The 27,837-nt window shown below is 39.4% G+C and overlaps 1 protein-coding gene across 1 annotated transcript in view; it reads right to left on the bottom strand.

Annotated features, from left to right (window-relative positions):
* Positions 1–27,837, bottom strand: part of TTC28 (tetratricopeptide repeat domain 28) — a 582,233-nt gene that overhangs the window by 155,284 nt on the left and 399,112 nt on the right.

Here is a 27,837-nt window from a genome sequence, read left to right as displayed (position 1 = left end):
CCCTTTATTGGTATAGTGAACCAAAGGGAAACAAATATAACTAAGGAGATGTTACATGTGTTCATGGGTTCGAGAATCTTACTAAGTGCAGACAGTCTTAGAGTCTCACCTCTAGTTTCTAACTCCTTTGCAGAGACATAAAAGGCAGTTACAACGCACATTTCCTGCCGTTCTTTTCATTCAGCAACTTGCCTGTCTTCCTCTCCCTTCTCACCAAACCTACAGCTGGAGCCACGCCGCCCCCTTTCTTTGGGATGCTCCCTCCCTCTACCATGAACATGTGATCCTGGCAGAACAAATGATAAAACTAACTGTCACAAATGGGCAAGCAATCTTCACAAGGCCCCCAGGCTAGGGAAGGCCATCCCACCTGGATGAGGGCACTGCTTTATCAGATGTGTTCCACGTCTGTGTGCTTCAGAACACCTTTACTAATATTTTATAGCTGTGAGTGATTTGCTACCTTATTTCTTTGCCTCTGAAATAGAGACTTGAGACTGACCATCTTCATGATGCTTGCAAATTGTGTATTTGCCAAAGGTTCCATACAGCTTTAAGCTGCTTTTATCATTTCACAGATGGTCCCACAAAAAGACTGAGGAAAACAGAGAGGAAATAAACACTTAGAAATGTACTTTTTTGTATTTTTTTCTAAGTGGTGGACAGCAGAAACAATTCCGTGAACATCACAATTCTGCAGCAACATGATTCTGGCAGAAGCAGCAATGATGTCACCCAAGAGCATGCCACTTGGACGTGAACTGGCCTCTGGTTCCTACTTTGGGAACCTCTTTGGGATCAGAGGTTAAGACTTCATGTCAGCACATTGCACATGGGCCTTTCTACTGCTCACAACTCCCCACCCCACACCCGATGAGCTTCTATCCTCCTTGCCGCAGGCCCAGGGGCTCAGTCTCTCTCTTTCCCTTCTGTAACTGGCCCTCCCCTCCTTACTCGCAGGGGTCCTTCTGTGCCCAAGTGGAGCTAGAGAGAACACAGTTCACAAACCCTCCCATCTGCAAATCTCTGCTGCCCTCAAAGTAAAACACACGGCTCCCTCACTCTGGAGCTAGTATAGCTTGGAATCAGACGTACGTGGTTCAAAACTGTGCTGCTGTTTCCGAGTTCTGGGACCTTTAGAAACTTCACTTTTCTGAGCCTTGGTTTTCCAGACAGATGTTTCTAGGACCCAGCAGTAAGCCAGGAACTGAATGTTTTCCAACTTAGCCATGAGCCTCTGTCAAATGTGTAAACCATAAATAATTCACTAGATAATTCCAAACAGTAGGTCTGGTTGGAGGCAGTGAGCCCTTGAACACTGCAGGGAATAGATTTATAAGGCCTGGGGCAGGCACAGCACCCCGGGCATCACTGTTCTTAGAAATTCTGGTTTATGGCAACTCCAAATGACAGCCCAGGGATCTTCTGCTTCTGGTTCTTCATTTCTGTAAATGCCAGAGAGACACAGGAGCTCATTTGCTCAAGCTCTCCTGAACATAAGGAAAGGGAGTCCTGGGGCATTTCCCTTCTGGGGTGTGAGGGAAAGAGGGAAGAATAACTGCATTAGTTCTTCCCTGGAACCTGCCAGTCGCAGGCAGCACCATCAGGCTGGGACTCCTCATGCGGGTGTCCTGGAAACCGGCAGCTCCAGACAGGACAATATAGTTTCTGAAGCACACATCACAGCCTCCAAAATGAGAAAGGCTGCTTGACGTAGTACAGGGATGGAACAGTATTTAGAGTCAGAGGCCCTGTCTGTGTCACCCTGGTAAGTCATTCAACCCCTTCACCTGTGTTTTCTTTATATGTAAACTGTTCTGATAATGACAGCACGTGTACTTCCCAGGGTTAGGATGGGATCAGATGAAGCAGTACGTGCGAGTGTCCTGAGTAAACTGTGAAGTTCTCTGTAAACACATCACTAAGGTGTGGATGGATGTTTTATGACTGCAAGCTGGCAGGGCTGAGCTCTGCTACCAGAGCAGAAGCTAGTAACAGCACTGAAAACATCAGTCATTGTGACCCAACATCTGTATTCCTATCAATTGCCACTGAAAATGAAGGCCAGTGTTTTACAGCCGCTGGGCAAATACATGTGATGATATTTATCAGCTAAGTGAATTACAAATTAATCACTTGTCTTTGTTCCTATTCCTTCAGAACAAGCTTAGATCTGAAACAATAGTTTCAGGCTGTTAACGAGAATATGAAGACCCGCTATCTAGGGGACTCACAAGCCCCACCTCAAACAGATGCTATACTTGCTACTAAGGTTCACACTGCCTTTGTATATTAATCTCATTGAGATTTCTGTGCTAGAATAGCAGCAGCTGCTTCCCACAGCGGAAACATTTTGGAACATCTGTATTTGAATATCAAAATGCACACAAATAGTTATGCTAACAAACTATCTGGTTGGAATAAGACAACACTTTTCTCTTTTTACAAAAGATAAATTACCCATGGTCTTGCCAAAGCATGATTTCCAGCTGCAGACTTCACACACAGGAGTCATTACCCCTTGCTCTGTAACCTGAGTATTTGCAGAAGAACTGCACCTGATGAGTCCTTTCATGGGACATGAAGCTAGAGAAGGAAACTGGCTCATATTTTTTCAAACCACCTTTAAGGACTTTCAGTTTGGGACATAAAATAGACAAAATCTAAAACTACACAGGTTGCAAAAAACTGGACACAACTTAGCGACTAAAGAACAACAAAACTACCCCAACTATAACCACATTGATGATACTACTATTAAATATTATTTTGAAGAATTAAACATGCTTTCCTTCACAGCTAGAATGTTTTTCCCCTTATTGTATATATTTTCATAAGGGTTTTATTTTGTGGGATGATTAAACACACAGATAGAGAATATTTGACATAATTGCTGATTAACTGCATATAGTTTTAAGAACAGGGGAAATACTCCCACAACTAGTACCAGAAATACACTTTTTCATCTTTACTGTCCCAGTCCACACACATCTTGTATCCCCTGCCAGTTCAGTGCCCATGAACCTAAGGCATTACCACCTGCAACCCAAGAGGCAGAGGGGTGGAGAAGAATAGGGACAGACTCTGGAATCAGGCATGTACGGGTTCAAAGGAAAACCATGTAATACTGCACAAGTTATGCCACTTCTCTGAGCCTCAGTTTCTTTATATGTAAATGGGAATATTAATATTTCGCAGTGCTCTGATGAGTACAACATAAGATAGAAATTGTAAAGAGCTCTTTTCAGGGTTCACAGAAGATGCTCAAAATGTTTAATTTTCATTTATTTACCTACCCTAACCAAGACAACACTCACTTAGTGCCAATCACTCAGTCATATCTGACTCTTTGCGACCCCATGGGCTGTAGCCCTCCAGGCTCCTCTGTCCATGGGATTCTCCAGGCAAGAATACTGGAGTGGGTTGCCATTCCCTTCTCCTGGGGATCTTCCCAACCCAGGGGTCTCATTTCAAAGATGTGGTAGGAGACAGATGACCAGAAAATAGAACATGATGTTATGTTACCAAAACTAAAAAGACAACACAAGAAGCTTGCCCCACTGATGATGGGAAGGGTTATTATCTTCATATGCTAAAGCATATTACTCATAATACTCTTCTGCTAAGGTAGGCATAAGAAAATCCACCCTTTACTCCAGGGCATTTTAGAATTATTGGTATATGCAATACAAAATGTTGGTAAAAGCACTTTAAGTGGTCAAAACTGACAAAGATATTAGAGTGTCTGGGGTCTGTTGGGTGGTTCATTTCCTTAGTCACTCATACACTCAAGAAAATTCTCTAGACTTACACAAACAGAATCAACTAATTTTGACAAATGAGCAAAAGTAATTCAAAGGTGAAAGGACAGTCTTTTCAAAAAATGGTGCTGGAACAACTGGACATCCAGATGCAAAGAAAGCGAATCTAGACACAGACTTTACACCTTGCATACAAACCGACTCAAAACGGATCACAGTACATGTAAAATGTAGAACTATAAAACTCGTTAAAGATAAGAGAAATTCTAGGGGACCTGGAGTTTGGCAATGAATTTATAGATAAAACACCAAAGGCATGACCCATGAAAGAAAAAATTACTAAGTTGGATTTCATTAAAATTAGCAACTGTGCTCAGTGAAAAATATGGCTAGGAGACTGAGAAGACAAGTTACAAGCTGGGAGAAGATATTTGCAAAACATTTATCTGACAAAGGACTTGTATCCGTATCCAAAATATATCAAACATTCAAACAAACAAACAAAAACCCTTAAAACACAACAAGAAAACAATCCAACTTTAAAATGGACAAAAAACCTGAAAATACACCTCACCAAAGAAGATACAGTTGTCTTCAGTATCCGCAAGGCACTGGATCCAGGACTCTAGCAGGTACCAACACCTGTGGATGCTCAAGTCCCTCATGTAAAATGGTATGGCATGTACATATAACCTATGCACATCTTCCCATATTCTTTAAATTAACTGTAGATTACTTATAATGCCTAATATAATGTAAATTCGGCTTCCTGGTGGCACAGTTAGTAAAGAACACACCTGCAATGCAGGAGACCTGGGTTCAATCTCTGGGTTGGGAATATCCCCTGGAGGAGGGCATGGCAACCCACTCCAGGATTCTTGCCTGGAGAATCCCCATGGACAGAGGAGCCTGGCGGGCTATAGTCCATTGGGTTGCAAAGAGTTGTGCATGACTTAGCAACTAAGCACAGCATACCTAATGTAAATACAAGGTAAATAGTCACTCAGTTCAGTTCAGTCGCTCAGTCACATCCGACTCTTTGCGACCCCATGAATCGCAGCATGCCAGGCCTCCCTATCCCATCACCAACTCCCGGAGTTCACTCAAACTCACGTCCATCGAGTTGGTGATGCCATCCAGCCATCTCATCCTCTGTCGTCCCCTTTTCCTCCTGCCCCCAATCCCTCCCAGCATCAGAGTCTTTTCCAATGAGTCAACTCTTTGCATGACGTGGCCAAAGTACTGGAGTTTCAGCTTTAGCATCATTCCTTCCAAAGAACTGGTGCATGATAAATTCAAATTTTGCTTTTTGGAACTTTCTGGATTTTTTTTCCCAAATATTTTTAACCTGTGGTTTGTTGAATCTATAGATGCAGAACCTGTGGATATGGAGGGCTGACTATATATAGATGGCAAAGAAGCATATTAAAAGATGCCCACATCATGTATCATCAGAGAACTGCAAGTTAAAACAACGAGATACCACTACACACCTATCAGAACAGTGAAAATCCAACACAACTGACAAGATCGAATCCTGGTGAGGAAGTGAGCAATAGGAACTCTCACTGATTGCTAATGGGAATGCAAAATGGGATAGCCACCTTGGAAAATATTTGGGTCATTTCCTACAAACATACTCATAGCATATGACCCAATAATCATGCTCCCAAGTATTTACCTTAAGGAAATAAATACTATGTCCACCCAAAAACATGCACATGTATGTTTGCAACACCTTTGTTCATAATGGTTAAAAGCTGGAAGCAATCAAGATGTCTTTCAATAGGTGAACAGATAAATAAAACTTGGTATATCTTTAGAATGGAGTACTATTCAGCACTGAAAATAAATGATCTATTGAGACACAAAGAGACATGAAGGAAACCTTAAATGTATATTGCTTGATGAAAGATTCCAGTCTTAACAAACTACACACTATTACACTATGTAATCTCAATTATGTGATCCTCTGGAAAAGGCAAAACTACAGAGAAAGCAAAAGGATCGGTGGTTTCAGTGCGGGGAGAGGATACAGCACAGGGGGTTTAGGGCCGTGAGACTATTCCGCATGACATTATAATTATGTACACGGTGCATCACATGTTGGTCAAAACTCACAGGATGTGTAACACCAATAGTGAATGCTAGCGTAAACTATGAACTTCAGTTAGTAATAATATATTAACTATCAGTTTGTCAATTGTAACAAATGTACCACATTAGTGTAAGATGTTACTAAGAGGGGAAACTGAGTGAGAAAAGAGACAGAATGTGAGAACTCTATGTACTATCTGCTCAATTCTCTGTAAATCTACAATTCCTCTAAAAATGAAGTCTATTAGTTAAGAAAATTAATAAATAAATTGGAGTTTTCCTCACTGGGGGAGTGGGCAATTCTAGGAAATGGAAACAGCACCAGCAAAGGCATGAAGTATGACAGAGTGTATAGTGACTAGAGACCAAAAAACCAGTTAGACCTGGGAGAGGGGATGGTACTGGAGAGAAGCCTGTAAAGGGAAGTTTGGATGAATTCTGTCTGTCTATCAATTTGTAAAATCTAAAATATATTCCATGTATGTTATTTCATTTAATCATTATAAAAACCCTCTTAAGTGTTATTATTAAATTCATTTTTGAGATAACACTAGACTCATAAAATGACATGCCTAAAAATACACAACTAATAGCAAAGCCAGGGTTCACATCCGCAGACATCAGACTCCGGCTCTTATGCTCATACACGCAGTTTAGCCTCTACTGAAGAATTCATGATCCACCCATAGGGCGATAACAACCACACATTTAAGCGGGAGACTGACGGGATTAGATTCATATTTTCACATATTTCCACGAAGTAGCTAAAAAGGAGGGAGACTGGTAGTAACAACAACATGTTTAACCAAAATAATGACTAATTAGAATACAATAAGATCTATGTTAGGCCCTAATGATATAAGGGTGGAGAAGGAAATGCCAACCCACTCCAGTATTCTAGCCTGGAAAATCTCATGGACAGAGGAGCCTGATGGGCCACAGTTCATGAGGTTCCAAGGGCCGGACACAACTTAGCAACTAAACCCCTCCATGATATTAGGGTAGGCTTTAGGGATATTCACAAGTTTGCTGGTATCTCTGCATCAAAGCAGGTAAGACTGCACATCCCTGCCTGCAAGAAGTCAGGTATGAGTGGCAATACGACTTTCTTTGGCCAATAAATGTGCTCACATCCATGTAAAGCTTTAAGAACCAGTGCAGGCTTCACCACATTTCCTCTTCTCCTTGCTATGTACTGCTCCATCTGAACTGAACTTCAAGTGACAATCTCAGCATTGTAGAACAGAGCCCTGGCAGACTTATAACACACACACAGTGGGCACAAGAAATCAGGCGCTAAGATTTGGAAACTGACTATTATTGCAGCCTAACCTCGTCTACCCTGACCACAATACTGAGCATAAATTAATCATTTTCATGCTCCAGTCACTATCTATCTAGTGGTTCAATTATTTGAATTACCACAGGTTTTTACATGCGGGAATTTTAGTCATTTTTCTAGAAAAACTAAATTTGAGGAGAACTGGGTACTAAATACAGAAACTTAGCTAATCTTTAAAAATCTGTATTAATCTGTAGACCTAAATACAAAGGTCTACTTGGTAGTAATTTATCCACACTGCAGATCAATTTAGGAGGAATTAATAGTCAACCAAATACAAACCTGTAGAAAGAGAAGACTGAGTCATGTTCTGCAGGGTCTATACACTCCCTACAATCTTAAATGATATCCACTCTCTATATAATGAATGTACCATAGCCTGAAAAATCTACCCTTGGTCAGCAGTTGAGCTGATGAAGTAATTCTGTACAAAAAGTTACAATAATCACTAATGTCCAGAGTTGCTTACTCAATAGTCACACAAAACCAACCAGACAAAATAATAAAAAAATGTATAATCTATATTGTTGAGGACACTGTCCACGATACCACCTGATGTCATCTTCATAACAATCAATGGAAAAATTTCCTTCAGAGTCAAAGCTTCTACGAAGCAGCTGCTATGGTTTTATCTTAAGAAAAATGTGAATCTTATAAGTGGTCATGTTTACCTCTTTGTTTCAGTCACCAGGAAGCTTATGATTTAATACAGAGCCTTCTTTTAGTAGCCAGATAGAATCCCATAATAGGTACAAAGTCTGCCCTGGCTTCAGCATATGATAGGATCCTAACCCTCTCATTACTCTGATTTCTTCCCTTTCATGTTTTGTTTCCTACTTCCACAAATCCTTCTTGGATTGCAACAAAGAAAAAACAAATTATCAAAATACAAACAAAAAACAGTTAAATATTAAGGCTCTTGGTAGGGAGAAAGCTTCCCGACATGGGATCACTAAGAATTGTGAACTCACAGCCACAGCCTGAAGAAGAGACTTAAACTCTGCATAAATAGGGAAAATTTTAATTAGACGATCTTTAGCAGTCTTCTAGACAGCATATTAAAAAGCAGAGGCATTACTTTGCCAACAAAGGTCCATCTAGTCAAAGCTATAGTTTTTCCAGTAGTCATGTACAGATGTGAGAGTTGGACCATAAAGAAAGCTGAGCGTCTAAGAATCGATGCTTTTGAACTGTGGTGTTGAAGAAGACTCTTAAGAGTCCCTTGGACTGCAAGGAGATACAACCAGTCCATCCTAAAGGAAATCAGTCCTGATTTCCAAAGGAAATCATTTGAAGGACTGAAAGTGAAGCTGAAACTCCAATACTTTGGCCACCTGATGCAAAGAGCTGACTCATCTGAAAAGACCCTGATGCTGGGAAAAGACTGAAAGCAGGAGGAGAAGGGGACGACAGAAGATAAGATGACTGGATGGCATCAAATACTCAATGGACATGAGTTTGAGCAAGCTCCGAGAGCTGGTGATAGACAGGGAGGCCTGGGGTGCTGCAGTCCATAGGGTCGCAAAGAGTCAGACACAACTGAGCAACTGAACTGAATACCATAGTTGGAATAGCTGGTTTGAATCTATTACTATGAGCTTAGAGAGCCATTAGTGATGGTTATAACTTCTCCAGAGTAACCTGTCAGCCTTTTCTAATGTTACGGGGCCAGAGGAGCTTTCACAATAATTATTTTTATCAAAATTATATTAGGGTTGGAAGAATAATACAGTGTCAGAAAGATCTATTACCTAGACCTAAGAGTTTCTATCACAGGTGATAAATTATTTATAATGCCCAGCATTAATACAGCAATGTTTTCAAACCAAGAATTTGTAAATGTCCTTTGCAGATGCAAATTAACAGATTAATAAGGAAACAAGCTTTCTTGTTTGAGAAACTGGATGACAGATTAGCTATTAAGAGCAATTTATAGGTCATAAGATATGAAAGTTGGCAAGAAACACTACCTCTGCTGGCTCTATAAATAGTAAAACTGCATTTAGTTTCCCAGAGGTATCCTGTTAGACATTTTAATTATACTATAAAAACTGCCAGAATTTATAATGAATTCTTTTTTTTTAAACGTGATGCTCCATGTACACTTGATTCAGTCCATCAGGCATCTGTGCTGTGTGCTGTAACTGCCAAGTTGCAGCCAATGCAAGAGTGTGTGCTGCTTCCTTGTGAAGGACTGCAAGAGGTGAGGCTGATGGGAATGTCAGACAGAAGGTGTTCCTTCTTAACATCTCTTCCAGGTTACCTAAGGGTTCTCCTCCCTCCTTTACATCTTAACACTTGCCATGGCAGCCACATGCTATCCCTCCAGAAAGATTTTTATTAAGAATTCCATTCTACATAGCTCTTTGACCACAAGATGATGACCAAGTGAAAAATCCTAGAGTCCTGGTAGTCCTATAGGGAAGTGAGTTTCACCAGGTATAGATTTTCTCACTCACTCAAAATAATCAGTTAACATGACTTTTGGAAACTTTTTTCCCATTCTCAGTTTCACCTATATCTTCAGTTTTATTTGGGGGAGTGATAGGCAGATAACTTAATCTCAAATTAGTTTTTTTATGACATAATTCATTCAAGTTTCTTATGCATCAATACTGTTTAGTCCAATCAAAACTACTCCATTCCACACTTGCCAGCCAACCTGAATTTTAGTGGACTATAAAACATTGTTCCGTAGGGAGCTGGAATGGAGTCAATCACCCTTTGAAGACTGAATCATAAAAGCTGTCTTTGGCTGAGCAGGATGTAATGGAGAAATGTGGAGAGGAAAAAAGATGGAAAACACATATGTGTTCAAATGCACATACAAGAGGCAGAAGAGACATTTCTTGGAAGGATGAAAGCCCAAGAAAAGGACAGCTTATTTACAAGGATAGGCAGATTAACAATTTAAACAAGGAATCTTTTCATTGGCTGGAAAGGAGTCCACCACGATCCTGGAAAGATGTTAGGAAATTAAGAAACAACTGAGGACTTCTGCTACCATCCATGAAGGAAGATTGTTACGGCCCTCCCACTACGAAGAACAGGGCCCAGTGCAGGCTGAGACCTTCTTAAATTCACAGCTTCTAACTGCTCAGGAATAAATGGCCCACCATCTCAGCTCTCAGTACTTTCGCTCATTCTAGCAGATTCAAATTCTATCCCTTTTGGATGATTATAAACTCAGATTGCAGAAAAAGAGATGGGATTTTAGAGCTGGAAGAGGCCTTAGAGATCACCTGATTCATCAGTTTTCAAACTTTTAAAAAATCAAATTAAAAATATGTGTGATAAATGTGATTAAAAGTGTAGTTGTTTAGGTTACTTAGACTAGAGTGCACTTTTCTCCCCAGCACCCTTAAGAGAATCTATGGCACCCTGCAGGCTTGAAAACCACTTTGCAATAGTACTTCTCAATGTCTTTAGATACAGAAACTAAGACCAAGATATGTCAAGTACCTTGGCAGCAGGTCAACCTGGTAATGACCAGCAACAGCAGGACTAGAGCCAAATCTTCAGGCCCCCAACTGGAAAGCTCCTCACTCTGTTTTGCCCACATTCCATCACAACATCTAACAATCACCTCAAACTCATGTCTCATCACCTTTCCAAAGTCTTAATGAAAGAAGTGATTATCTCTATTTCTTTCAACAACTAGTTAAAAGCTCAGTGTTATCATTGACTTTTCCCTGTCTTTTGGCCCTCATAGTCAGCACCTATGCCAGACCAGATTTATCATACTTGTAAAGTTATAATTACACTATCTTTTATTTAATAATCTTCACTTTAATGCTAATTATTTATGCAAAATATCCACTCAGAATTAATTTCTGACCATTTTAAATAACAAATATTACCTTTAAAGTTATATGACAATGTTAACAGATGAGGTTTGTAATATATTTTAAATACATAGTACTCCTCTCTCTAAAATCTAAGCCAGCTATTTAGTGACAAATTCAGTGGCAAACTTTAAAACTTCAGTCAAACTTTAGCAATTTTTCTAACAACTATTGATTCTGTCTCCTGAATAATAATGCACTCAGCAATGCAGGGCAATATAGCGATTAGACTGCCTAGGTTGAAATCTTGTCGCTGCTGGCCATCTTCCTGACTCTCTGTCCTTGTCTCCTTATCTACAAAGTGGGGGTAATGATACCTATCTCATGGGATTGTTACAAGCATACACTTAAAGAACTTAGAGCTGCATCCAGCACATCACAAGTATTCAATTACTGCTAGAGTTTATTACAGATGCTCAACACCAATAAAATCAAGTAAAGTAAGTAATCTTAAAGTCATATATTCATTTAATCTGTTTTGTATATTTATTCAAAATTTAAATGTACTAAATTAGGGCCTCTCTTTCTCTTTCTCATATTAATTTTAAAACCTGAAAATGTCACTTCCCTTGTGTGGCATTTGGCATTCCCTGTGTCACTATTCCTTTCACACAGAAATTATTTGGGTATACAAGCACATAAACATTCCTTTCTGGGGATATCCAGAGAAAGAGGACATCACACCAAGATCTAAAAAAGGAACACAGTAAGTTCACAGGCAGAGGAACCAGAGATCAAATTGCCAACATCTGCTGGATCATGGAAAAAGCAAGAGAGTTCCAGAAAAACATCTATTGCTGCTTTATTGACTATGTCAAAGCCTTTGACTGTGTGGATCACAATAAACTGTGGGAAATTCTGAAAGAGATGGGAGTACCAGACCACCTGACCTGCCTCTTGAGAAATCCGTATGCAGGTCAGGAAGCAACAGTTAGAACTGGACATGGAACTGGGAGTACGTCAAGCCTGTATATTGTCACCCTGCTTGTTTAACTTACATACAGAGTACATCATGAGAAATGCTGGGCTGGAGGAAGCACAAGCTAGAATCAAGATTGCCAGGAGAAATATCAATAACCTCAGATATGCAGATGACACCACCCTTATGGCAGAAAGTGAAGAAGAACTAAAGAGCCTCTTGATGAAAGTGAAAGAGGAGAGTGAAAAAATTGTCTTAAAGCTCAACATTCAGAAAACAAAGATCATGGCATCTGGTCCCATCACTTCATGGCAAATAGATGGGGAAACAGTGGAAACAGTGGCAGACTTTAGTTTTGGGGCTCTAAAATCACAGCAGACAGTGACTGCAGCCATGAAATAAAAAGATGCTTACTCCTTGGAAGAAAAGTTATGACCAACCTAGACAGCATATTAAAAAGCAGAGACATCATTTTGCCAACAAAGGTCCGTCTAGTCAAGGCTATGGTTTTTCCAGTAGTCATGTATGGATGTGAGACTTGGACTATAAAGAAAGCTGAATGCCGAAGAATTGATGCTTTTGAATTCTGGTGTTGGAGAAGACTCTTGAGAGTCCCCTGGACTGCAAGGAGATACAACCAGTCCATTCTAAAGGAAATCAGTCCTGAATATTCATTGGAAGGACTGATGCTGAAGCTGAAACTCCAATACTTTCGCCACCTGATGTGAAGAGCTGACTCATCTGAAAAGACCCTGATGCTGGGAAAGACTGAAGGCAGGAGGAGAAGGGAATGACAGAGGATGAGATGGTTGGATGGCATCACTGACTCAATGGATATGAGTTTGGGTAAGCTCCAGGAGTTGGTGATAGACAGGGAGGCCTGGCGTGCTGCAGTCCATGGGGTTGCAAAGAGTTGGACATGACTGAGCGACTGAACTGAACTGAAGTTCACTGAAGAAAGACTAAAATTTTTATTAAGATTCTAAACTACTTTTTAAAACGTTAACTTATTATAAAAATACCCAAACTGACAATAAATATAGGTTACACTAATAGATAAAATTTCTAATTACAAATGTGACCAAATTCTTCATCTTGTTAGTTATTAAATTTGTTTTCAGTGGTATGCTTCCTTTGGATAAAAGTGAGTATCAGAAAATGTTCTAAAGTCAGAGGAAATATGTTCTAAAACAAAAAGATGTGATTCATATAGTTTCTATTTAAAGCAATAAGATATAGGATATGGGTGGAAGGATGAGCAACACAGCATGTGAAAGGTCAGACTAGGCTTTCTTGAAGCTAAGAGTTGTCCTCATCTCTGAAACTTCAGAGTCCAGTGTAACAACTGGCACATAGCAGGCACTCGGCAAACACTTGAAGAACAATCCACATTTCAGTCTGTATAAAAGAAGAAAATCCCATCCTCTAAAGTAAGAATACCAAAATCAATGTGCAGTACCAATACCTCAGCTCTAGTTTTGTGTAAGCACAATTCAAACACACTAAAACTTTTCTACAGCTCTAACAGGGGATCCATAGACACACAGGGGTTTCTCAGTTGCACTTTGGTGTCTGTATGCCCAGAACTCATGGTCCCCATATCTGTCCTTGTTCTACCTGCTGCTCCTCAGTCATTCTTCCTAAGTCTGATGAAATCTTCTTCTTTTACATTGTTCACATGCGACATGAAATGATTACACACAGCCATTCTTATTTTTATTATAGTACTGTTTTTCCTGAGAATGATTATAATGGTACCCCCCCCCAAATAAAGTCTAGGAAATTTAATCTGGGAACCATGAAAATCTTCCTTAGAAAAAATATACCATATAATAAGTATGCTACTACCCACTGAGAACCAGGCATACCATGTTTCTTCAAATCAAAGTTGCCACCAATTTAAGAAGGACTTTACATTACATATCACAAATAAAGGGACCAAAATATTATAATTAAAAAATGACAGCATGCTTTCTTTTTTTTTTTATTTTATTTTATTTTATTTATTTTTTAAAAAAATTTTTTAACCCTCCTCCCTCCTCCCTCCCCCCATACCATCCTCTGGGTCATCCCAGTGCACCAGCCCCAAGCATCCAGCATCGTGCATTGAACCTGGACTGGCATCTCGTTTCATACATGACATTTCACATGTTTCAATGCCATTCTCCCAAATCTTCCCACCCTCTCCCTCTCCCACAGAGTCCATAAGCCTGTTCTATACATCAGTGTCTCTTTTGCTGTCTCAGTATACAGGGTTATCGTTACCATCTTTCTAAATTCCATATATACATTTAGTATACTGTATTGGTGTTTTTCCTTCTGGCTGACTTCACTCTGTATAATAGGCTCCAGTTTCATCCACCTCATTAGAACTGATTCAAATGTACTCTTTTTAATGGCTGAGTAATACTCCATTGTGTATATGTACCACAGCTTTCTTATCCATTCATCTGCTGATGGATATCTAGGTTGCTTCCTTGTCCTGGCTATTATAAACAGTGCTGCGATGAACATTGGGGTAAACGTGTCTCTTTCAATTCTGGTTTCCTAAGTGTGTATGCCCAGCAGTGGGATTGCTGGATCATAAGGCAGTTCTATATCCAGTTTTTTAAGGAATCTCCACACTGTTCTCCATAGTGGCTGTACTAGTTTGCATTCCCACCAACAGTGTAAGAGGGTTCCCTTTTCTCCACACCCTCTCCAGCATTTATTATTTGTAGACTTTTTGGATCGCAGCCATTCTGACTGGTGTGAAATGGTATCTCATAGTGGTTTTGATTTGCATTTCTCTGATAATGAGTGATGTTGAGCATCTTTTCATGTGTTTGTTAGCCATCTGTATGTCTTCTTTGGAGAAATGTCTATTTAGATCTTTGGCCCATTTTTTGATTGGGTCATTTATTTTTCTGGAGTTGAGCTGTAGGAGTTGCTTGTATATTTTTGAGATTAGTTGTTTGTCGGTTGCTTCATTTGTTATTATTTTCTCCCATTCTGAAGGCTGTCTTTTCACCTTGCTAATAGTTTCCTTTGATGTGCAGAAGCTTTTAAGTTTAATTAGGTCCCATTTGTTTATTTTTGCTTTTATTTCCAATATTCTGGGAGGTGGGTCATAGAGGATCCTGCTGTGATGTATGTCAGAGAGTGTTTTGCCTATGTTCTCCTCTAGGAGTTTTATAGTTTCTGGTCTTATGTTGAGATCTTTAATCCATTTTGAGTTTATTTTTGTGTATGGTGTTAGAAAGTGTTCTAGTTTCATTCTTTTTACAAGTGGTTGACCAGATTTCCCAGCACCACTTGTTAAAGAGATTGTCTTTAATCCATTGTATATTCTTGCCTCCTTTGTCAAAGATAAGGTGTCCATATGTGCGTGGATTTATCTCTGGGCTTTCTATTTTGTTCCATTGATCTATATTTCTGTCTTTGTGCCAGTACCATACTGTCTTGATAACTGTGGCTTTGTAGTAGAGCCTGAAGTCAGGTAGGTTGATTCCTCCAGTTCCATTCTTCTTTCTCAAGATCGCTTTGGCTATTTGAGGTTTTTTGTATTTCCATACAAATTGTGAAATTATTTGTTCTAGCTCTGTGAAGAATACTGTTGGTAGCTTGATAGGGATTGCGTTGAATCTATAAATTGCTTTGGGTAGTATACTCATTTTCACTATATTGATTCTTCCAATCCATGAACATGGTATATTTCTCCATCTATTAGTGTCCTCTTTGATTTCTTTCACCAGTGTTTTCTAGTTTTTTTCTATATATAGGTCTTTAGTTTCTTTAGGTAGATATATTCCTAAGTATTTTATTCTTTCCGTTGCAATGGTGAATGGAATTGTTTCCTTAATTTCTCTTTCTGTTTTCTCATTATTAGTGTATAGGAATGCAAGGGATTTCTGTGTGTTGATTTTATATCCTGCAACTTTACTATAATCATTGATTAGTTCTAATAATTTTCTGGTGGAGTCTTTAGGGTTTTCTATGTAGAGGATCATGTCATCTGCAAATAGTGAGAGTTTTACTTCTTCTTTTCCAATTTGGATTCCTTTTATTTCTTTTTCTGCTCTAATTGCTGTGGCCAAAACTTCCAAAACTATGTTGAATAGTAATGGTGAAAGTGGGCACCCTTGTCTTGTTCCTGACTTTAGAGGAAATGCTTTCAATTTTTCACCATTGAGGATAATGTTTGCTGTGGGTTTGTCATATATAGCTTTTATTATGTTGAGGTATGTTCCTTCTATTCCTGCTTTCTGGAGAGTTTTTATCATAAATGGGTGTTGAGTTTTGTCAAAGGCTTTCTCTGCATCTATTGAGATAATCATATGGGTTTTGTTTTTCAATTTGTTAATGTGGTGTATTACATTGATTGATTTGCGGATATTGAAGAATCCTTGCATCCCTGGGATAAAGCCCACTTGGTCATGGTGTATGATCTTATTGACTATAAAATCATCCTACATGGAAGCAACCTAGATGTCCATCAACTGATGAATGGATAAAGAAGTTTTGGTACATATATACCATATACATATATGTGGTACATGGAATATTACTCAGCCACAAAAAAGGAGTGCATTTGAGTCAGTTGCAATGAGGTACATGAACTTAGAGCCTATTATACAGAGTGAAGTACATCAGAAAGAGAAAAACAAATACGTATTAATGCATATATATGGAACCTAGAAAGATGGTACTGATGACCCTATTTGCAGGGCAGTAATGGAGATGCAGTTGTACAGTACAGATTTGTGGACATAGTCGGGAAAGGAGAGAGTAGCACTGAAACATATACGTTACCATATGTAAAATAGATAGCCAGTGGGAATTTGCTGTATGATGCAAGGAGCTCAAACCCAGCATTCTGTGACAACCTAGAGAGGTGGGATGTGGTGGGAGGGAGGTTCAGGAAGGAGGGGACATACGTATACCTATGTATGGCTAAATCATGTTGATGTATGGCAGAAACCAACACAATATTATAAAATATTATCCTCCAACTAAAAATAGATAATTTTTTTTTTTTTAAATCACGTTTGTATTCCAGGCATCTGCATTACTCCCTGGGCGTTGATAGATAACTTCCATGTGCTATGTTTCTGCCTGCTTGTGTTCTGAACCTTACTTCACTATTTATTCCTATAACTTTCTTGTGCAAAAAAAAAAAAATAAAGACAAGTTTCTCAAATAATATTTGGCATGAATATTGTACCTGAAACTGTCTCCTCTGTATGCATATTAATTTTAATGCCACTGTAGATGTAAAAACTGCTTAGGAAATGAGAAATTCAGGTAAGAGCATAGGAAATGGGAAATTCAGGTAAGAAAGAGAAGAAAAGAGAGACAGATCTCAAAAAGCAAGAGGTGATACTATATATGTATGTATGTATATATAGTGTATATATAATAAAAACATATAAATATATATATGAAATACACATATATTGAAATTTCAAAAAAACAACAAAACAGAGAGCTCTAGTGATGTGAGGCTGCAAGAGCTAGAGTAGCACACCTTTTCTCCTTAAGTTAAGGAAAACTAAATTCCCATGGTTTTAGTCGCTAAGTCACGTCCAATTCTTGCGATCCCATGGACTATAGCCCACCAGGCTCCTCTGTCCATGGGATTCTCCAGGCAAGAATACTGGAGTGGGCTGCCATTTCCTTCTCCAGAGGATCTTCCCAACCCAGGAATTGAACCCGGTTCTCCTGCATTGCAGGCAGATTCTTTACCAACTGAGCTATGAGGGAAGTCAGTAAAAATTTCCATAAGATGAGTAAAAGGATCATGGTCTTATATATCAGAAACTAGACTAGGCCACTAAAGAGGGAAAGGAAATAAAATTTGTCAAGCTTATTAAATACAATTTTTTATTAAAAAAAAAAGAGAGAAAGAAAAACATATTCAGTGTATCAAGGAAAGAAAACATGAGCCAAGGGGGGAAAAAAGCATCCTAGAGATTTTTGTACTAAGCAAACTAAGAAAGAGAAAGACAAATACCATACGATATACACTTATATGTGGATAGGACACAAATTAGCACATCCATGAAACAGAAACACACTCACAGATATACAGAAAACACTGTGGTTGCCGGGGTTGGGGTAGGGGGTGGGGGAAAGATTGGGATTTGGGATTAGCAGATGCAAATTACTAATATTATATATAGGATGAATAAACAACAAAGTCCTACTGTATAGCTTCCCTGGTGGCTCAGATGGTAAAGTATCTGCCAGCAATGCAGGAGACTCGGGTTCAATCCCTGGGTCGGGAAGATCCCTGGAGAAGGGAATGGCAACTCACTCCAGCATTCTTGCCTGGAAAATTCCATGGATAGAGGAACCTGGTGGGCTACAGTCCATGGGGTTGCAAAGAGTCAGACATGACTGAGTGACTAACACACACATACTGTATAGCACAGGGAACTATATTCAATATCCTGTGATAAACCATAATGGAAAAAAATATGAAAAAGATTATATTTATATGTATGTATGTATAAGTGAGTCACTTTGCTATATAAGAAATTAACACAACAATGTAAATCAACTATACCTCAATAAATTTTTAAAAAATTATTTTAAAACATCTTGATTTGAGAGACACTAAAATAAGAAAATAAGTGTGCATTTTAGAGTTGATAAATGATACATTAGGTGTCCTAAATCCACACCAGACCTCTCGGAGGTAAGAAATTTTTACTTTTACTTTGCAGATGAAGAAAAAGACATTAAGCAACTGGTCTGAAGTCAAAATAGCTAATAAATGATTAAGACTGGACTTTAAACCTAGGTCCACCTGACTGCATATCTGAGTATTTCATTCATACGGGACTTCCACCTCCAGAAATCTCAGATAGAAAATGAGGAAAACAGAACAAGCACTTGCTCTGAAAGGGCCTACTTACTATTGTTGTTCACAATCAGGTGCTTAGAATAGCTTAGCAGGCAGGTGTTTCTAATTTGCAATATTTAACGAAAAATAGCTATTGTCATGTTGTATCACAAACTAGATACAGGTTCAGAATTTTACTAGGATACAAAAAAGAAATCTGCAATAATTAACCTACCTTGTTGTTTTCTGAGTAAAATAATGTTTTACTCTCTAACCCCTATATATAAAAACTACTTCTGGGTGTCTTCACTTCAAGTTTCCCAACCTACCTTTGAGTTTCAAAAGAGATGTATTTTATTTGATTAATATTATCCTCGGGATGATATACAAATGCTGAGATACGATGTGAAAAGTTTAGGGATGTGCAAAGTCTAGGACTGGTTAATGTGTCTGGCATGCCTGAAAAATCCCAGAAAGCTTCTCCCAACTGCCTGTAATTACAGACATTCATAGCTCAGTTGGTAAAGAATCCACCTGCAATGCAGGAGACCCTGGTTCGATTCCTGGGTCGGGAAGATCCCTTGGAGAAGGGATAGGCTACCCACTCCAGTGTTCTTGGGCTTCCCTTGTGGCTCAGCTGGTAAAGAATCCACCTGCAATGTGGGAGACCTGGATTCAATCCCTGGGTTGGGAAAATCCCCTGGAGAAGGGAAAGGCTACCCACTCCAGTATTCTGGCCTGGAAAATTCCATGGACAGTCCATGGGGTCACAAAGAGTCAGACACAACTGAGTGACTTTCATTTTCACTTAAGAGATGTGTTATGCGTCAGCTTTAAGCTTATTCCATCTAGTGACAGAGATGGTTTTCAACAGCAGTACTGGGCTGTGAGTTCAGGCAGGACTGTCCAAATGTGCCTTAGTGATGCAGGTGTGCTGGGAGCTCAACAGGAAAAAAGTTAGCCCAACTTTTTGAATGGCAGGGTCTATTTCCAGAAGTTTATGGTATTAAATACAGACTGCTGTAAGTTGTATAGTTTTATGGAAACCTCAGAAGCTTTTTTCTGAAAAAATCTGGGATTAGGAATGGACTGGTTTACCTTGCTCGTAGTGAACAGTGAAAGGGGAAGTGATGATTCGGTCACTGTTAAAAGAGAAAAAGCAGTGGGAGGGAGAAGATGAAGTGGTGAGTGATGACACTTCTGTTGATGCCCCCTTCCAGATGGGGGTGGAACACAGCCTTTTCCTGCTTTGACTTTTGCCCAAGAAAGTAGCAGCATATTTTCCCCACAATAAAGCACATGTTGCATCATACCTGATTATACCAAAACTTATTGTACCTAATTTTTTGTAGTTTAGAAGAAGAAGAAAGACAGAGGAGATGAGGGAGAAAACAGGAAGATAAATCAAGTTTCACTTCCCAAGTTCTATGGTTACTCTATTGGTAGCGACTTTATTCTGTGCTTAGTTAGTACCGGAATCTAAGAAAACTAGATAGAAATGCTGAGGAGAGGGAGTCATTAAGTCAGAGAAAGGGCAAAGATTAACCTCTTGTGTTATATAAGAGACGCAAAATTAAGAATGGAAAGAAGTGGGGAAATGCCAGTACTAAAACATTCATCTACCAAAAAGAGTTTGCATAAATGTGAAAGTGGGACAACTTGAACTTAATTTAAAAGAAACACAAAGCCTTGATTTGCATTCAGTGAGCTGTCAAAAAGACAGAAATTTTATTTTTTTAACCTAATTTTTAGTGGAACAAAATTAAACCTGCCGCACCAGTGATAAAAGGCAGAGGCCACTATCCATAACCACTCCGGGCTGCAGTCAAGGATCTGCCCGTCTTCCGCAGCAGCATCCAGATGTGCCCAATGAGCTACGTTGCCCCCTGGGATGTTTCTTCCAACATCTTCTCTCTAACAAGATAAATAGTGGTTCTCACACTTCTCATGGGTGCCATCAGAGGCAAAACCAGAGCAGTGCATTAAACATGTGCTGGGTACTTGAGAGCAATGTGGTGATTAAGTCAGCTGGGGGCATCAAGGATGTGCTTCAGGGGGTTGGTAATAAGAGTCTGGGAGATATATTCATCATTGGATACTTAATAAAATCCTCCGCATTAACAATGTCCACTGGGAATTCTGAGTAACTCGAGCATGCTGTGAATACCAGCTGCATTCAAAGGAGACTGGCCTCATCACAATGGCAGAATCTAGAATGGCACTGGAAGCACTTTTCTTACGCACACTTCAAGAAAATGAGTGTTTTGCAAAACTAACAAATTTGTTTATTAAAATTAAAATTGTATTAAAATGTATTTACTCATTCATTCAACAAACATTAGAGAGCCTACTATGTCCCAGGCCCTGGGAAGATAAAGACAAATGAGACAAGGTATCTGCTGCAAAATCCCTCGCAGCTTGGGAGACAGAGCAGGACACGTGGATGCAATAGAACCCTGGGTGACTAGAACAAATGGAAACCCCAAGTTTCTCAACTTCTGTCAGATAGCTCAGAAAAACAACAGTGAAAGAAGTTTTTAAAAAGCTGTAAGCGCAAATAAATAAGAAGACTGAGAAAGACACCAGCAGATGAGAGATATCCACCAAATTTTGGAAGAGGGAAAGCAGATGGATGGATGGTAACTGATTTGGTAAGACAGGGAAACGAAAACTAAACTGCCTGCAAGGAGGAGCGCCAAGTCCAGCTGCAGAAGGCTGGAAAGAAACAGGAGCTGAGGCACGAGGGCTTCCGAAGTTCAGGGGAAGGGATACAGGGTTGAAACAAAGAAGGGCATATAAACTTATACTGATATGTAAGATATATGAACTTAAGCTGATATAAACATATATGGGATCTAAACAATGTAAGAAGCAATGAGAGCCTAGATCTGCTCCCCAAATCTGGCAAAGATGGAAGCCTACTTTCTACAGATGCTTGCTATACTGGGAAGAAAAAAAAAACAAACAGGAAGCTCAGTAAAAATCTGCATTCTGAATGATTCTCCTCACCCCACACCCTTCTTCACATTACAAGTCCCTCTGCTCTGCTCAGGTCCTACTAAGCTGGCAGCTACATGGATATCTTCTGGCAGCAGACTGGAAGTTTCTGGGGAAACTGGTCCAAAGAAAAGACGTGCACATATTAATATGAAGGGATTCCCCAAACTGAAAAAAAAGTTCACTGTCTTTTTAACCTGCATTGAAATCTCTCGCGCATGAGACTCACCCGACCAGACACAGGCACTCATCAGTTCTAGTGCCCCACTCCCAACATGAGAGTTGGCCAAAGATGATCAGACACCTGAGGAAATCTCTGACGTGAAGAAGTGACTGAGACAAACAAACAACAGAACTTAATAGGGAAGAGATGCAGTGAGAGGATGAAAACAAACTTTCAAAAAAAAAAGTCTGCTGGGACATAAACTAACATACTGCAGCCATTAATACAAGGTGCATACAAAGAAACATTCAGAGAGAAGCCTTCAAATTTTCAAATGACAGCACAAAAATATCTTATGAAGTAAAATAAACTGAAGAAGAATATTACATCACAAGAAGTGGGATCTGAAACAATAACAAAGAAATAGGAAAGAGGGTGAAGGACAGATAATCCAATTAGAAAAACAACCCAAGAAGCCTAACATCTGACTAACAAAGCTCCAGCTGTGGAGAACAAGGAAAAATTATAGGAATAAATTGTCAAAAATTTTTCAAAGAAACTTTCCCAGAAATTTTACACTAGAGACCCAGACAATGAAAAAGAAGGGGGGAAAGCCCACTATAAACAAGAATAAAGAAAAGATTCCAAAATATTCCAGAGAAAAAAAAATATGCTAATAAATAATTAAGAATCAGAGTAACATTGGGCTTCTCAACAGCAACTGAAAGCTAAAAGACATTGAGTACTGTCAAAATTCTGGGAGAATATCATTTCAATCTAGAATTCTATTCCTAGACAAACTATCAGTGAAGGTTGATGGCAGAATTAAAGTATTTTGAGATGTTTAAAGTCTCAAAAACTTAACCTATCATCCAACTTTTCTGAGGGTGTGCTCTAGTAACATGTAAGTATAAACCACCCCCACCCCAAAAAAAAGATGTAATCTAGGAAAAGATGGTTACAAGACAGGAAAGAGGCAAAGGGAATTCTCAAGAGTCACAGGGGAGGGCAGCTGTCAGGGGCCTATAGAACAATGAGTTAAGTTTGGAGCAGTACAGAAAGGCCTTCAAGAAGAATTCCTCCAGAAAAAAAGAAAATGTATAGATTATTTGATATGTTTGGAACTCTAGAAAGGAGTTCTCTCATCAGTTGAAAAGCCCTATGGTAGTGACTGGTACATAGAAAAGCAAGCAAAACCAAAGCGACAACAAAAACTATAGTAGTAATTAATTCTGATTTTACAATACAGAAAGATCATTGGGGCAATGTGAAGAATGGATTGTGGCGCGGGTAGGACTGGAGGCAAGGAGGATAGGTTAGGAGCTGAGTGACAAAGTCTGGAAGAAGTTATAGGGCCTGAACGAGAGTAACAGCAGTGGGGATCAAGATGAGGCCAATTTAAAGGAATGGAGAGCTGGGAGTATAATTTCTGATAACTACAGTCTTGCTGATGAAGAATTAAGGCAAAAAAAATTTTTTAAGGAAAAAAAAAGGAGCGTCCTTATAATCAATTAACTGGGTGGAGCAGTAAGCATTGCTTTTCTCATTAAGATGCCTAAGTAGTTTCAAGGGGATTCAATAAATCTAGTACTACTAGACCACCATGCTGGCCCTTTTCAACGACAGGATTAGAAAGGTCTTGCTGTTCCCCCATTTCACTGTGAGGCATGGAGAGGAGAAGTTAATGCACCCATGGTCACAAAGCTGGGAAGTGTCAAAGGAGTCAAACCCAAGCCAGCTGTTTCCATAACCTAGTCCCTTAACTGTGAGCTTCATTATAATAACTACTGAAATAATAATTATCACTTTCTATCTGAGTACTCTGTGTCAGCACTGGGCTAAACATTTTACATGTGTTAACACATTTAATCTTCAGAACAATCCTATGAGATAGATACTAGTATCATCCCCATTTCACAGGTGAAAGATACAGTGAATTGCCCAAGGATACCTAATTAGTAACTGCTAAGATTCAGGGAGAAGGCAATGGCACCCCACTCCAGTACTCTTGCCTGGAGAATCCCAGGGACGGGGGAGCCTGGTGGGCTGCAGTCTACGGGGTCGCACAGAGTCGGACACGACTGCAGCGACTTAGCAGCAGCAGGATTCAAGCACTTGCTCCTTGGAAGAAAAGTTATAACCAACCTAGACAGCATATTAAAAAGCAGAGACATTACTTTGACAACAAAGGTCTGTGTAGTCAAAGCTTTGGTTTTTCCAGTAGTCATGTATGGATGTGAGTTGGACTATAAAGAAAGTTGAGTGCCAAAGAATTGATGCTTTTAAACTGTGGTGCTGAAGAAGACTCTTGAGAGTCCGTTGGACAGCAAGGAGATACAACCAGTCCATCCTAAAGGAAATCAGTCCTGAATATTCATTGGAAGGACTGATGCTGAAGCTGAAACTCCAATACTTTGGCCACCTGATGTGAAGAGCTGACTCATTTGAAAAGACCCTGATGCTGGGAATGATTGAAGGCAGGAGGAGAAGGGGACGACAGAGAATGAGATGGTTGGATGGCACCACTGACTCAGTGGACCTGAGTTTGAGTAAACTTGGAGTTGGGGATGGACAGGGAGGCCTGGCGTGCTGCAGTCCATGGGGTCACAAAGAGTCAGACATGACTGAACAACTGAACTGAATTGAGGATTCAAGCCTAGTCATTCCAGCTTAAGAATGAGCTGTGCTATAGGGTGCTGCCTCATGTACCACTGGACCATATCACCTTCTCTGCAGTTATCTTGATTCCTCTAAATCTCCTTCTTTCCCTAGATCCAGTAACGGGCAAATCCTACTGAGGTATGCATGTCAAACATAGCACATGGTGGCTAGCAAACATGCTGTATTTGGTTCACACAGTGTTTTTTTTGTTTGTTTGTTTTAATTAGGAAATCTCACATAAAAATCCAGGTTTTCAACTTCCCTAGGGTGAAAAACCCAGATCTGATAATACCAATCCGTAGTTTCTCTCACACAGGAAAAACCATCTAACTGAATAGTGTCTGTCTCTATCAGATACTGCCTATCTGCATTTTCAAGTTCTCCACAGACCCCACTACTCCCCACATCAAACTCCGCATTCTTCTGCAGTACTGCCTGGCTCCTATGGGCATCTGACTTTTGAGACCTGTTCTTTGGCCAGAGCTTTCCCACTCTGGGCCTCTTTATCTCTCACATGTGTTGTTTTAACAGTCTCTTAACAGGTCATGCAGCCTCTACCCCCTCCATCTACTCCATTAATTTCTGCTAAAGCATAGCTCTGATTATGCCATCCCTTTGCTTAAAAACCTTTGATGACTTCCCAGTGCATACTAACCCAACCCCTAGGCTTGGCAAGTAACAGTTTTTCACAATTGTGGTTCCAACCTTCTTTTTTACTATTATCACCCTCCTTACAACCCAGACCTTCTGGCATATTTGTTGTTCTCTAAACAACCAACACATTTCCTGCTTCCAGGCCATGGCCCATATTTGTGTTAAATTTTTAATCATAAGAAATATTTAAATGCAAGTTTATTTTTTTCAAATTATGCTAGAAGCTTCTTTAAAAATCCTGGCTTATGAGAACAATGGAGAAATAAAGGATTATTACATAAATGGAAATGGAACAATTAGTTTAAAATATATAGTTCTTTCAAAAATAAGTATCAGATAGATTAAAAGGTTAAACATAAGAAATAAAAAACAAAAAAATTGAAGATGATATAGGTGATTAATCTCTGAATGGGAAGGCGTAAGCCTAAAAACAATAGAAATCCAAAATCATAAAATCAAAAGATTGGACTGTATAAACAATTTAAATTTACGTCAGAAACATCATAAAAAAATTAAATGGCAAAAAAAAAATCCTGAAAATGTATCTGTTACAAATAAGGGATGAAAAAAAGATACAATTTATCAATACAATATAAAAAAATCCATGAAAAATTCATTTTCATTACTTAGTAAAGGAACACAAAAGAAAAGATTCAACTTCAACTTTCAAAGAGCAAAGAATAAAAACTTAACTAAAAAAACTCATCGTGTTGGTGAAAATGGAGTCAGGGGGTATTTTAGGGCGCTGTTGGTCAGAGCCCTGGTGAAGCCACTCTGAAAAACAACCTGACAGGACAAATTGAAAACCCAAAATGTTCTTTAACATGATAATTTTTCTTCTAGACTCAAGACCAAGAATTTTAAACTGTTGATATTTTGGGCTGGATACTGTTGATATTTTGGGCTGGATAATTCCTTCTTGTGGGGATGGCGGTGGGGAGAGGGGGCTTTCCTGTGCTTTGTTAGGAGGTTTAGCAGCGTCTGGACTCTACCCCCTAGATGCCAGTGACAACTCTCTCCCACTCTACCCTTTAGGAAGGACACACACCAAATGGACAAGAGTGTTACTTTAGGAGAATGGTGGCGGTGGTGGGGGTGGTGGGGAATGAAAGGTGTATTCATTTTACCTGTAATATTGTTAAAATCTACCATGAGAGTCTGTGTACATTCGTGTACTTTTATTTTTTAATTTCAGAAATAAAATTTACAAACGTATTAACAGTAACTATCTTAGAGTCATAAAACTGGATGACATTTGTTGTATCATTTATTTTAAATACTGATTTAAATTTTTTAATAAAAGTAACCTTATTTTTGAAGAAAAGAACAAAGACTGAAAAGATACAAAAATGTCAATAGTGCTTTCACCTGGGAAATGAGGTGACATGTCATTTTTGTTTGCCTTTTTGATCACTGCTTTCTAAATTTGCTACAGCAGCATGCACTAATTTACAATTCAAAAAAGTTTTGCTTTTTGAAAATCCTAGTCTTATTGAGTTGAAAAGAATGGTTCCAAAGAATAAATTAGAACCAAATAAGGTCAGAGATAGTGCTGGTATCTGGCTCCTCTTTACAAGGCAGTTCAAACACTTAGCCTTCAAGCTTGGATACCAGGGTCGGGAAAGAACTGTTTAGAACTTGCTGTAGAATTGCTTTAGCTTCCCTGGTGGCTCAGAGGGAAAAGCGTCTGCCTGCAATGTGGGAGACCCGGGTTCGATCCCTGGGTCGGGAAGATCCCCTGGAGAAGGAAATGGCAACCCACTCCAGGACTCTTGCCTGGAAAACTCCATGGACGGAGGAGCCTGGTAGGCTATAGTCCATGGGGTTGCAAAGAGTCAGACACAACTGAGGGACTTCACTTAGAATTGCAAGATAAGGAACACAGCCCCTCTGAGGGCTTAGGAACCACAGGAAGGCAGCTAGAGCCCAGAATGGGGAACAAACAAATGTATGTGATGCAGTCTCAAAATGCCATCTCCAACTCGCAATTAAAGAGCAATACAAACAGCCACTGGTTAAGGCTGGAAATGGCCTAGTAGGAGGAAGATTACAAACTCTGCTAAGATGAGCAGCTGATAACAGATTCTCAGAGACTTGCTCTACTTGATTTACAAGTAGAAAGTCATATTGTGTGTTACTATGCAAATAATTTTTGGTTGTTTTTATTTTGAAAAAGCACCATTATATTGCCTGGAAAATCTCTATCTTCTGCCTTAACTATTCATGACTAAAAAAAATGATATTCACTTGGCAACTGCTACGTGCCAGGCAGTTGACACAGGCTGGCTTACTTGCAACTCAAAACACTCTAGGGTTGGAAGCTGTTATCTCACTTCAAAGGCTGGAAAACTGAGGGTCAGACAGGCCATTTAACCAAGAGCACACGGTAAGTAAAGCATAGGAGCAGCACTTGATCAATCTCAAAATCAATTCATTCAAACATTTAAAGCAATATTTTTTGGGCACCTATTATCTGCATCTGGGGACACTGTTAAATGGCCATGACGACCTTTGCTTTCATGAAGAGTGTGGGGCTACTGTAGAGCCAGACTTCACAGAAGAAATCACAACA

This window comes from Bos mutus, chromosome 17 (assembly GCF_027580195.1).
Source record: "Bos mutus isolate GX-2022 chromosome 17, NWIPB_WYAK_1.1, whole genome shotgun sequence".
NCBI lineage: Eukaryota > Metazoa > Chordata > Mammalia > Artiodactyla > Bovidae > Bos > Bos mutus.
This window is presented reverse-complemented; position numbering and strand designations above follow the sequence as displayed.